Genomic DNA, 13,044 nt, shown 5'->3' with positions numbered 1-13,044 from the left:
TGCCCTGCTGCAGTCAAACATTCTCTAATACATCTTGAATTTGCCCATCTTTGTTTCTCTCTGCCACTCCCATCACTCTTGGCCTCTGTTTTCCAAAATTCTACCCATCTCTCAAGGGTCTCAAATCCCATTATCTCCTGGAATCTTGGGAGACTCACCTCGTCCTCCTCTAAACCCTTGCCGTCTAGATCATTCTGGAAGACATAATCCACCAACCACTTTTTGCTCCAGCAGATCGAAAGCGCCTGCAATGCCGGGGCCTTGTACACAGTATCCACCTCTGTACACCACAGACCGTGGTGCCTTGCCAAGAGTAGGTGCTGAATAGACTCGTGATTGAATGGATGTGTGATTTGTCACCCTGCCCCTGTTGTGTTCTTGGACAAAATGCTTTGCCTCTTTCAGTCTCAGCTGCCTCAGCTGTGAACAGCGGATAACAGCACGGATGTACTCCCCAGGTGTGCTGTGAAGAATAAACCAATGACTGAAAAGCAATTTGAAAATGTGAAATGAAATGCTATATATAAATGTTACATAATCAAAATCGTTTCCCTCTGTATTATGTTTTATTTGGCTTTATATCTTGGAAACCTTTGTGAGTTCCAGAATTTCACAGATGCAATACCATCCACATTAGCACCTAAATTCTCTTGGGTAATAAATGATTGTGTGTATTATAGCTCACGGCTACTTTTCCCTGGCATACTTATATGTGAATTTTTCATAATTTGGGGTATTCATAATAACTAATGATAGAATTCATTTTTAAGGGATCATCCATTTTTTTCCTTCTTTGGCCAGCCAGTTAGGATTCCAATATTGTTGCCTCAGGGGAACTAACTTCCATTAAACCAAAACCCAGATGATGAGCACACCGTTTAGAAGCCCAAATCTTCTAGGAGCTTACAAACTAAGACCTGGAAATTGATTTGGAGTTTTGAAGCACTTATTTTCTATGGCCCTTTTTGTGCTGAACTCTGAATCCCTCATTTGCTTTGTTGTAACATATGTGCCACAGAGTACTCACGGTAACCTCATTTTCTAGACACCAGGAAAGGCGGTATTAGCCCACTCCATATGAAAGCAAGACAATGGAAGTTTTAAATGTTATTTTCTTTCTTAGTATGTTCAAGAAAGAGGTTGCCTATAGAAAAATCAATTTTTTGGAATATCGCCAGTACCTATAAAAAGAAGATTTTGATTTTCACTGCATAGCAGGATACTATTCCTAGAATAGTCCGTCTATATAGATAGAAACTGAGGAAGAGATGGCAGTGAATCATAAGGTAGTTGCAGGGATTAAGTGTCATTAGATGAAAAGGCTCAGAACAGTGCACAGCACTAAGTGTTGCTCAATAAATATTAGAGGTTATTATTATTGGTAGAGGACCCAATAATTGGTTGGATCTCCTTGCAGTCCAAGGGACTGTCAAGAGTCTTCTCCAGCACCACCATTTGAAAGCATCAATTCTTCGGCACTCAGCCTTCTTTATGGTCCAACTCTCATATCCATACATGACTACTGGAAAAACCATAGTTCTGACTATAAGCACTTTTGTCAGCAAAGTGATGTCTCTGCTTTTTAATATGCTATCTAGATTTGTCATAGCTTAATATCAACCTGAACATCATCAACCCTGAATATTCATTGGAAGCACTAATGGTGAAGCTGAAACTCCAATACTTTTGCTACCTGATGTAAAGAGCCAATTCATTGGAAAAGACTCTGATGCTGGAATGAATGAAGGCAAAAGGAGAAGGGGGCTGGCAGAAGATGAGATGGCTAGATAGTATTACCGACTCAATTGACATGAATTTGAGCAGACTCTGGGAGATAGTGGAGGACAAACGAGCCTGGCATCCTAGAGTCCATGAGGTCACAAAGAGTCAGACACAACTTAGCAACTGAACAACAAGAGGGCCAACTAATCAGCCTGGCCCTGTGCTCAGAGTTTGAGACTCATAACAAACCAGTAAGAAAAAGCTTATCACCTTCCACCCCCACTCCAGCTGTTTCCAAGAGACTACTACTTATCCAAGGTCTCAAAGTGAGGAAGCAGTGGAAAGAAAATCCAGAGCCCATATTCTTTGCCCTGTTTCTTAGTAGCCTTACTGTTCTTAAATTTTACTTATGTTAGGAGTCCATTTTTCCTTCCTGAACACACGGTCCTCCCTTCCCCACAGTCTAATTCCTTGGTTTTACTAATTCTGTTATGAAAATTTTAAAATTAGGACTATTTTTTCTAGACCAACTTGTTTAATTTTTATGTCAGGCCATTTTTCCATGATCATTATTGTCTTTCATCAGACTTGTGCTCACTCAGTGGCATTCATTTTTAAGAAGTTCAATGTAGTTTTTTCTCCTGGGGTATGTATGAACAAATTCCACATTTCTATGGAATAGAGGCTTTTCCCTTCCCCACCCATTTCTGCTATCACATTTTTACTTACTTGTGTCTGTGGCAATATACTCTCATATGGAACAGTGGCACTGTCATTTAAATGCAATGAGACATCATTGTTTTTTCGGTGGTATCACCCTGGCCATAGATACTGTACCAGAATTCTCTGTTACAAAAATATCTCCCAGTTGTGGTGTACAAACTAACACCATACTTTAGTGTGCCAAAAACATCTCCATGATATTTCGTGGTCTGCACTACAATATTTCAAAGTGCCTTATCATTTGTTATCTTTCCTACCTCATTGATATTAATCAGAAGTATCACTGTAGTTTCATAGACAGGAAATCAAGGTATGGGAAATTTTAATGGTTTGTCGAAGGTCTCAAAATGAACTCATAGACTAGCTGGTATTTAGAATCTGCTACTTCTGACTGCATTTCTTTGCTCAACCTGTTCAAATTCTGAATAAGTTTCTAAGTTGAATATATGTTGAAAGAGGTGGTAGACATAGGAAAGGGGAAAAATAATATTCAGTAAGTAAAACTTTCAAAACATAAAAGTTTTGAAAGGACTGTGAGGGAAAGGACTGTGAGGGCCCTTTGCCCTCATTTCCATGGAAGAACAGTAATCCAATGAGATTAAAATGAATAGAAATTGCTATTGTAAAAGGGAATTGTTCAGACCACACTATTTTCCCATTTCAACATTGTCTTGTTCTCCTTTTCAGCAGCTGGTACATTTACAGTACTGTGTCACCATAGGCATGGTGTCCGCCTTAAGTAGATAAATAGAGTGGATTCAGCCACTGCTGTTTTACGATCAAGGAAGCAAGGGTAAACAGAGGTTAAGTGACTGCCAGGAGCACTCACCACAGCAGTCACTCAGACTAGAACCCAGTGCTCCTATCAGTCACACCCTATTGAAATTTAGGAGGTCCCAAAATATTCTTTCTGTGTCAGAGGTGGGTGAGAGTGCCTGTAGGCAAATTTGCTCACCATCCACAAAGGGACCAGCCCTGCTTCCATGGTCCCACCTCAATCTTCTCATTCTTCCCTTCTCAATCTTCCAAGCCATTCCATAAACTTCCTCATTCTTTTGAGAGAGAGAATATTTCTTTTGGTGAAACAGGAAGAACTAAACAAGAGATTTCCAAGTTCAGATTCCCATGGTTTTGTTTTGTTTTGTTTGTTTCATACAAATAGGACCATAATGAGTTCTTAGACAAGTAATAGGTTTACTTTTCCTTTGTATTAATAGAATATGGGGATGATCCCAACTCAAGAGATCATTAGGGGGACTGGCAACGAATAGAGTAAGTCTGTGCCTGATTGATAACGGAGAAGGCAATGGCACCCCACTCCAGTACTCTTGCCTGGAAAATCCCATGGACGGAGGAGCCTGGAGGGCTGCAGTCCATGCGGTTGCTGAGGGTCGGACACGACTGAGCGGCTTCACTTTCACTTTTCACTTTGATGCGTTGGAGAAGGAAATGGCAACCCACTTCAGTGTTCTTGCCTGGAGAATCCCAGGGACAGGGGAGCCTGGTGAGCTGCCATCTATGGGGTCACACAGAGTCGGACACGACTGAAGCGACTTAGCAGCAGCAGCAGCAGCATGCCTGATTGATAAGCTCCTATCAAGTGCCAATTACAACAGAACATGGCATGGAAATATGAATGAATCTGCTCTGCCCCTTCCAATGTCATCCATCCTATAAGGGAAAACAAGACCAGTTGCTTGTCTATGAATTCATGGATGGGAAGGTCTCTGTGAAACAAACAAACAGAAAAGCTTGGAAATTGGGACATGGAAGTTACTTGTTTAGTTGTAACTTATTTCATGAAAAGACATTTCCTATTTCCTTTTTTCATTATCTAACATAAATACTATATCAAGTGTAGTCAACAGCCAATGTTTGGCTCCTACTACCAAGGTGATTTAAAAAAAAATAATATTAGCACCTGTGCAAAACCTTCACAGGGTGTTAATATGATAAACACTGGTAGAAAACTTTTTCTCCAGTCATCCAGGAGTTGAAAAAAAAATCCAAGGAGAGACATTTTTCCTGTAGCTCCCATCCTGACCTTAGTATAGACAGACCTAGTATATATTCCATTCACATGGTCTACATCTAATTCCTTGTGGGAAAAGGCCATTCTCCACAGCATGCTAAACAACTGTTGGAACTGGATGGAATGGTCTTCCTTGCCTGTACCAGTCTTTTGGTTCATTAGATGAAAGTGAAAAAGTGAAAATCGCTCAGTCATGTCCCGCTCTTTGTTACCACATGGACTGTAGCCTGCCAGGCTCCTCTGTCCATGAAATTCTCCAGGTCAGTACACTGGAATGGGTAGCCATTCCCTTCTCCAGGGGAATCTTCCCAACCCAAGGATCAAACCCAGGTCTCCTGCACTGCAGGCGGATTCTTTACTGTCTGAGCCACCAGGGAGGAAGGGCTTAAATATGCACAATGTCTGCATGACTAATTTATATTTCAGGGCTTCCCAGGTGGTGCCTAGTGGTAAAGAACCTGCCTGCCAATGCAGGAGACATAGAGACATGGGTTCCATCCCTGGGTTGGGAAGATCCCCTGGAGGAAGAACTGGCAACCCACTCCAGAATTTTTGCCTGGAGAATCCCATGGACAGAGAAGCCTGGCAGGCTACAGTCCACAGGGTTACAAAGAGTCAGAAGTGACTTAGCACAATCAATCTTTCAGGGCCTACTAAGGACTGTCCAGACCCTGATTTTCTTGCCCCCCTGACAGCCTGCTTTCCCCACTGAGATGGGGAGATGAGGTGACACAATTTGAAACTCAGTCCAAGCACATAGCTCCCTTCAGAGTGCAGCCTTCCCTGCTAGAGGGGCCGTTTCACTGTTTTTCAGCCACAGGCCTTTTCCTTCCTTCTTGCCAATGACCCTCATCAGAGCCTGCTCTTGAGAGGTGAGCTACTTATGATGCAGGTCCTTATGAGGGTCAATAAAAGTCACTCAGTCCTGTCAGACTCTTTGCGACCCCAAGAACTATAAGTCCATGGAATTCTCCAGGCCAGAATGCTGGAGTGGGTAGCCATTCCCTTCTCCAGGGGATCTTTCCAACCCAGGGATCGAACTCGTATAGGGGGCTAGGGAGCCACTGAAATAACACCTCATGAGGTCTATACTCCCTCATGTGTGATATCCTGAATAGTTAACTATACTGAGAGACTACAACCTTTAGGACTTATGGGATGTGTGGGAGACAACAGTCAGTGATGGAGGTGAGTGTCAGGGTGCCAGGGAGCTTGACTCCCGTCCTGCCATGCAAATCTTCATTTCACTAACATGGGTTGGGTGTCTACCTGTGGAATGCATACAGAGGTCGCTCCCCACGAACAGCTTACAGTCAAGGGCTTGCTAACATTCTAGGCCTCAGACTGGAAAGCAGCACCCAGCTCTGCTTTGTGACTCTTGACACCCCCAGCTCTGCAAAGACTTAAAACCTGGCTGAAAAGCTGATCCGCGGAGAAAATGAGCAACAGTGACCTGGCTGTCCAGGGAGGACAGAGCCCACAAAGCCTTCCTTCGAGGCCACTCAGCCACGGATTGACCCAGCGAGCTCAGAATGCCCCCAAGTCCAGGCACTACGAAGGTGTCTAACTAGGACCAGGGACTTCCAAAGGAGAGGGGGCGAGAGTGCGCAGTCTGAGACAGGCGGGGTTCTTTCTGCGGCGTTCCTGCTCGCCAAGATGGGACGCTCCTGGTCCATCCAGCAGACCCTACGGACAGCGGCAGGGGGAGCCACCTCTGCGGAGGTCATCCCGCCAGACAGCCCCACTATCGAGCGCCCCAAGCCTTCCTTTCGCCCCGGGGCCCTGTGCAGGTGCCAGGGAGCCTCGGGAAGGGAGCCTAGGCACCTGTAAAGTCCCTGCTGCCGGTAGTGTGGAGGGTCGGGGTGAGGAGGGACGGTGTCGTGAACTGTTGGCGGAGTTGGAGATTTATTTCGGAGATAACATCAGACCTTAGTCAGAACCTTTTCAGAAAACCCGGAGCTCGCAGTTCTCATCCCGGATGTCCACCGGTGTCTCCGTGATCCAGCCCGGGCTTCATCATCTTTGGGCCTCAGTTTCCTCCTGCTGACCCCCTTTGGGAACGCCAAGTTCCGCACCTCCTGCGGGCGCCAGGGGTGGACGGTGTCCATCCAGTCTCGGCCCGCGGGGCGCTCGGGCTTCCGACTCCACAGCGCGCCGATTCAAGGTGTTTCCAGGCGGCCCCAGGCCCACAAGGGCCCTCCGGGGCCACCACTTCCCTTCCGAGGCGTCGGGGTCCAGCCGCGGCCGCCCCCAAAGCGCCAGCCCGCAGTGTCGGCTCCACACCTTTGCCAATTTCCCCGCCGCGGGCGCGTAGCCCAGCCAGCCCTCAGCTGCGGGCGATTGGACGGCGGCGGCGGGGCGGAGCCAGACGCTCAGCAACGCCCTCTGCCGCCCCGGGCCCTGACGCAGTTGCGATTGGCTGCAGGCACCACCAGTCACGGTTGGAAGGGCGCCCCGCCCTGCGGGGCTGGCCCCGGGCTGACTCCTCCCCGCCCGCCTCCTGGCCCCGCCTACCTCCGGATCCGGGTTGCCTCTACGCGGCTGTCCGCCTCATTCTCAGAGCAGGTCCGTGAATTGTCGGCGCGCTCCGGGCAGCTGCTGAGCCGGGGCTACCATCGGGCTTGTCGTGCTCCCTCCGAGGTGCCTTCCGGAGCTAATGTGCCCCGGTCGGCCAGGGCTGTCGCCGGTTCGGGGCAACTTGGGATTCAGGACTCGCAGCAGGGGCGTCGGTTTGCGATCAGGACTCGGCTACGAGGGTGAGTGGCCGCTCGCAAGGAGAGTGGCTCCCCTTGCGTCTTTCGGCGACTGGGGGGCGCGGGGGTGGGGGGTGGGGTACTGGACGCGTCCTGGCGCGCGTCGATCTGTCCGTGCGAGCGTATCGGCTTGTTGGGAGGTCAGGGCTTGGCGGTATTCGCTCCTTGCCAGCACCCCCCACTCCCGAACTTCTTGTTTCAAAGCTTCCCAAATCGGCCCAGGACACGGCTCTGCGTTGGCGAAAACTTGGTGTGTTGTAATTGCCATCATTAGATGGGGTCCGAGGACGCGTCCCCTGGCCCTCTACAGCGGTGACACGCGCGCTAGGGGCTGTCTTCGTGTCCAGTGGCGTGCGAACAGTAGTTCCTAGAAGCTTGAAGATGGGTTCCTGAAAAATTAACACGTGCCGGAGTCGGCGGGAAGAGGTAGCCCTGTGCCTGATGCCAGTGATCATCCGGCTCGGGTGGGTCTTTAGGGGTCAGAGAACTTTAGTACCAGTCAGGTTCTGTAGCAGCGGCTTTGGTGCTTTGCAGTTATTAAAGGGAATTGATAGCTTAGATATAAAACTTTGTAAAGTAATTACTTCCCATTAGCACTTGAATCCACATCCCTCGTGAGGTGCTCGGACCTCTGTATCCTTATGCAAAGTGTGCCCGAAGGACTTCGTTAGGGCAGAGGGTAGCTGCTGTCCGTCCCAATGCTGGGAGGCCTCGGGGAATCCAAAAGACTGTGAAAACGACCACCAGGCTGGTCGGTTGGTGTTTGTTTGAGCTCCTGTATGTTTAAGTGATGAAGTTGTGACAGGAACTGACAACAGAGGATTCAAGGTTAAACCTGACACTTCATGTTTGTGACTCAGACTGGGAAAGATTTTTTTCCCCCCTCTGGTTGATAAGGGGTAAAAGCAGCTGTTTTTGTTTTGTTTTCGAGGGTGGTTACATACATGTAATTTATATTATGTGTGGACTAAATAGAATTGTCTTCTTGTAATTCTTATTTAACATGAATGAGAGAGAGCTTACTGAGAGTACTAGGTAAAGACTTAGGGACAGAATTGGAGGATATTTTGATCCTTGAGAATGTATAAAAACATTGAGATGTATAGCTATCCATGCATATGTAGATGTGCTTATATATGTGTGTATTTATATGTGTGTGTATATAACTGATAAGCAAATGAAAGAGATATGGAGGGGGAAACTGCCTTGAACGTCATCTGATCTGTGGGGTGTATGATGAGTGTGTGTAAGCATGTCTGGATCTGCCTAGTCTGTCTGGGTCAGTGTATGTCCATGAACTTTATGAGCATTCAATTCAATACCACTCCAAGCAGATTCCCAGTTCCTGTTTTATAGCCCAGCAGCCGCCAGCCAGCCCATCTGTTAAAACATAGTATGTATACTTCACTGGGAGCTCTAGGGTGGAACATGGGTAGGGGGCAACCCTTAGTAGAAACAACATGCTACAGACAAAGCCTCCTCTCAGGTCCATTTTCATTCACAGTTCAGCCTGAACATGTGATTTTTGGTAAGGGAGAGAAGGAGTGCTTGATTCTTCAGAAATGGCAAACTGTATTTTGTGAAATAATTATAGGCATGGTTTGGAAAGGGGGAGTATATAAGGAGGAAAAAAAAAAATCCCTGTAGAAAAGAAATGTAGAGCTTGTCACATAACCATGGATAACCATGCAACACTGGTTTACTGCTTTGCAGTAGCATGTATATCAGAAACTGTTTCCTTTTGCTTCTGAGAGAATGAATTAAAACGGAATTGTTTTGCACCCCCCCAAAAAAAATCTTAATAGAAGTAAACAGAATGTTACTACAGAGGCTATTTAATCTACTAGCTCTGACTGCCTTAGTAATTCTAATGAAACATATTTTTAAGAATTTATCACTCGAATATAAATTCATATTCAGCCTAATCACTAGGTGCAATGGTTCACAATTTATACTTTAAAATAATAATAATTTTAAAAAGGCTTATCACTAAACTTTTGATGACTAAATGGCTATAGGAGGAGTGGAACAGCTTATTAAGTTCCTGCAGCCAAGTGACTGATACTTAAAAAAACTATAAATTCCTTTAATAGCATAATTACTTTTGGTGACAAAGTAAAGGCAGTGTTTTTGAGAAGCAGGGTTGATATTTTACCTAATAATTTTTTGCTCGTAATCACATTTTAATAATGGTGCTTATTATACGTGGATAGAAAATACTGGCATGGTTCTTAAGAACTTATCACAAACATTGTTTTCATTTTTATGGTACTTAAACATTAGGGGGAAAATATCCTAACCCCTAATCCATATATTTCTGATGGACTGTGTAGATATAATAATTCTCCTGTCTTGATATGTGTCACCTGAGTCAACTGGGCTTCTCCTTAAAAATTCAGTTGATGGGCTGTACTTCAGTCTCCAGGGTTAGATTCAGGAATCTGGGGCGGGGCTTAGGAATCTATATCTTTAACAAGCACCCACAAGTTACTCTGATGTCAGGGATCCTCTCACAATATTTTGAGAAACACTGCAAGGGCATTTATAATATAAAAGAACAATTACACTCTGTGAGTTGATTCAATAAATGATTGTTCCAGAATTTCCAGGTGGCATTTATTAGCCTTGTGAAATTTATAGGTAAATTTATAGGTAAACTCTTGTGTCCTAAACAATGGTACCCTTTGTCCTCTGTTCAGAAGTGTCTGGGGACTCCTTAGGAATCCCTGCTCCAGGTTAGCCCCAATTCTAAGGAAGTCTGTCTTGGGAAGCAAGGTAGTTTGAGACCTCACCCCAGCTGGATCCCTTCCCTCCTCCAGGTCCAGTGGGTTCCTGGGGTGCTCTGGGGTAACCTTGCAAGTCCGAACTCACATTGTTGGGCTTTTCTCCCTGGAGGGTACAAGACTTTCAGTTCTTGAGAGCCACCTTTAACTCACTCCAAGCTTGGGAGCTAGAACCTCAGTGGGGCTAGAGCAGACTTGTCTGAGGTCAGGGATCTCCTTAGGAAGCTGTAGTTGGTCTGCCTGTTGATCAGGAGAGTGTCCCAGGCCACAACCCAGAGGCTCAGGGAGTCTCAGTTTCAGAAAATCATCTTAAGTATTTTGAGGTATCCAATTAATCAGGTACACAGGTTTTCTTAGATCACAGGGAGAAGGGTTGAGAACTGATTGCCACCTCTCCTTTCAAATCAGTGTGCGGACCTCCCTGGTGGCCCAGTGGTAAAGAATATGTCCTGCAATGCAAGGGTGTGTGCATGCTGAGTCCGACTCTTTGTGACCCTATGGACTGTAGCCTGCCATGCTCCTCTGTCCATGGAATTCTCCAGGCAAGAATACTGGATTGGGTTGCCATTTCCTTCTCCGGGGGATCTTCCCAACCCAGGGATCGAACCTACGTCTCTTAAGTATTCTGCATGGACAGGGGGGTTCTTTACCACTAGCACAACCCTGGAAGCCTGCAGGCAAGGGATGCAAGTTCAGTCCTGGTTGGGGAACTAAGATTCCAAATGCCATGGAGCATGAAGCCTGTGGGCCACAACTGCTGAAGCCCGTGCACTCTGTACACTGCAGTGAAAGACACCACATGATTCAACAAAGATCCTGCATGTTGCAACTAAGACCCGACAGAGCCATATAAATAAATAAATCAGTTAACTTTTAAAAAAGCAGCTGTTAAAAAAAATCAGTGTGATTTTGATATATTAATCATATCAATTAGCTTTTTTATATGTAGTTTGATACATTCAGATTCTGTTCTTCCCTTTCAGACTGGCATAGTTCTCAGTGTTTAACACTCCTAGGTAAAGTTTAAAAGAGAAAGGATCTGTCGGAAGTTGCTGCCCTTCCCTCTTCCTACCTTCCAAGTACCTAATAACCAGGTGACTTCTCTGAGGTCAGATGTGCCCAGAATATTTACTTCACTGCTAACAAAAGGACCTGTATGGGCTAGAACACTGAACTTGGATTCTTCCAGGCCACCGGGTCGTTACCGGTACTTTTATGGAGCAATTTATGTTCTGAGGAACACTTGGCAGGCATGTTTATAGGTTGCTTATCTTAACAATCCTTTGCATGCGAAGATTTTTTCTCACTTTGTTACAGATGAGCAAACAGCAGCCACAAAAGAATAATAATACAGTCATCCATCAGTATCCTCATGAGATTGGTTCCAGGACTCCCACCCCTGCAGATACCAAAATCTGAGGATGCTCAAGCCCCTTATATAAAGTGGCATAGTTCAGTCGGCATTCCTTATCCACAGGTTCCTCATCCCCAGATACTAAGAGCCAACCTTATTTATATTTTTTTCTTTCACATCCAAAGATGACACCAATAACTGAGAAGTTGATCTTGTATTGGAATTGTTTTTATGTAACTTTGTGATGAGATGATAGAGTCATGCTTAGTCATTCATATCATCTAAGTTTTTTTTTTTTCCACCTTTTCAAATTTTTTATATTGCGTGTGACCTTGGAACAATTTTCTTTCTAAAGCTAACCAGCCACCCACCATACATTAATATGATAATAATTCAATGATCCTGACCTTAACCATCTAGGTTTGACCCAGAATGGCAAATAATTTGCCAAAGGTCACAGAATCCAAATGCAGAAAGCCTATATGTAGAATTTGGGAGACTTAATATTCTAGAACTGTACTATTTAGAACAGTATGTTGCCTATTGAGTCATGTTGTATGGCTAATAATGTTAAGCTGGCAAAAAGAATTTGCCCAGCTTCTGTGTGATTGGATGGACCTAGAAAATGTCCAAAGTCTAAGGTATAATCACAGCCCCTGATTCTACAATGGTACTGATTTATGCCTAGTTAAAGAAACTGCAGTAGACTGCTACTTTTCTTGAAACTGGCCATAGGTCATGGCAAGGTTCTAAGCAACAATTCTCACAATTTTTTTTTTTTTTTTGGGGGGGGGGGGGCCCATGACACACTTTTGGCAAAAATTTTTTGGCAAAAAAAATTTGACAAATTCAAGTTTTTGACTTTTCTCTCCATATCCTTATTCCCATGGTGAAATCTATATATAAAAAATTTACTTTTCAAATCAATCTGCCTTTTTAACATCTCCTAATACTTAAACCTTTGCCATTTTGACTTTTTCTCCTCCATAATGCCCCCTTAAGTTCCTACCTTCGCTTTGGTTTTTGGATTCAGTAATATCTTCTAATAATAGAATGGTCATTGAACTATGGAAGTTCTACTCTAGCTTTAACTTTGTGGATTAACTATAACAATATTAAGAAAAAAGAAAAACTAAGAAGGATAATATGAAAGTCATGTTATTACGAGTATCTTATTAAATATTCCCAGCATATAGTTTCCATGGGAAATTTAAGATCCAGATGAATAAAGTGACAGATTCACTCATCTGTGTCCTTGCGTATACTCTTGTGATACACGCTGAGAAATACAACTGAATACAATATCCTGGGTTAGAGAAGAAAAACAAAAGTTAAGCCCTGAGAAAAGAATTGGCAAAAAAGTGAAGGGTCATAGTTGGGATGGGATGGAAAGAGGGGTGGGAAAGAAATACCTCCAGTAAAATGCCAGAAAGGGTGGTAAGAAATTTATAGAGGTGCTGATGGTTTGGGGTTTCTTGGGGGCATTGATTCTGTTTTGTATTGTCTTCACAACCCACTAGCCCTGCTTGCTTTAAATAATTTATTGTAGCAGCAAGCCTTCCCATGGTTAGTTTCCTTTCTTTTTTATAATGTTTTCCTTCTCATCTCTGAGTCTAATCAGAGGCATTTATGATAGTGTGGTGTTCTAGAATACTTTGGAAAATCCATGATCAGTAT

At 44.5% G+C, this 13,044-nt stretch overlaps 1 protein-coding gene across 1 annotated transcript in view; it reads left to right on the top strand.

Annotated features, from left to right (window-relative positions):
• Nucleotides 1-6,989: 6,989 nt before the first annotated feature.
• MARCH3 (membrane-associated ring finger (C3HC4) 3, E3 ubiquitin protein ligase) overlaps nucleotides 6,990-13,044 on the top strand; it is a 157,085-nt gene continuing 151,030 nt past the window's right edge. Inside the window, exon 1 of the mRNA XM_010846319.1 lies at nucleotides 6,990-7,233. The gene's annotated coding sequence lies outside the window, so the exon portion shown is untranslated. The remainder of the gene's footprint in view (nucleotides 7,234-13,044) is intronic.

This window comes from Bison bison, unplaced genomic scaffold, assembly GCF_000754665.1.
Source record: "Bison bison bison isolate TAMUID 2011002044 unplaced genomic scaffold, Bison_UMD1.0 scf7180017864235, whole genome shotgun sequence".
Taxonomy (NCBI): domain Eukaryota; kingdom Metazoa; phylum Chordata; class Mammalia; order Artiodactyla; family Bovidae; genus Bison; species Bison bison.
The sequence above is the reverse complement of the archived record's forward strand: the minus strand, read 5'-3'. Positions and strand labels throughout refer to the sequence as shown.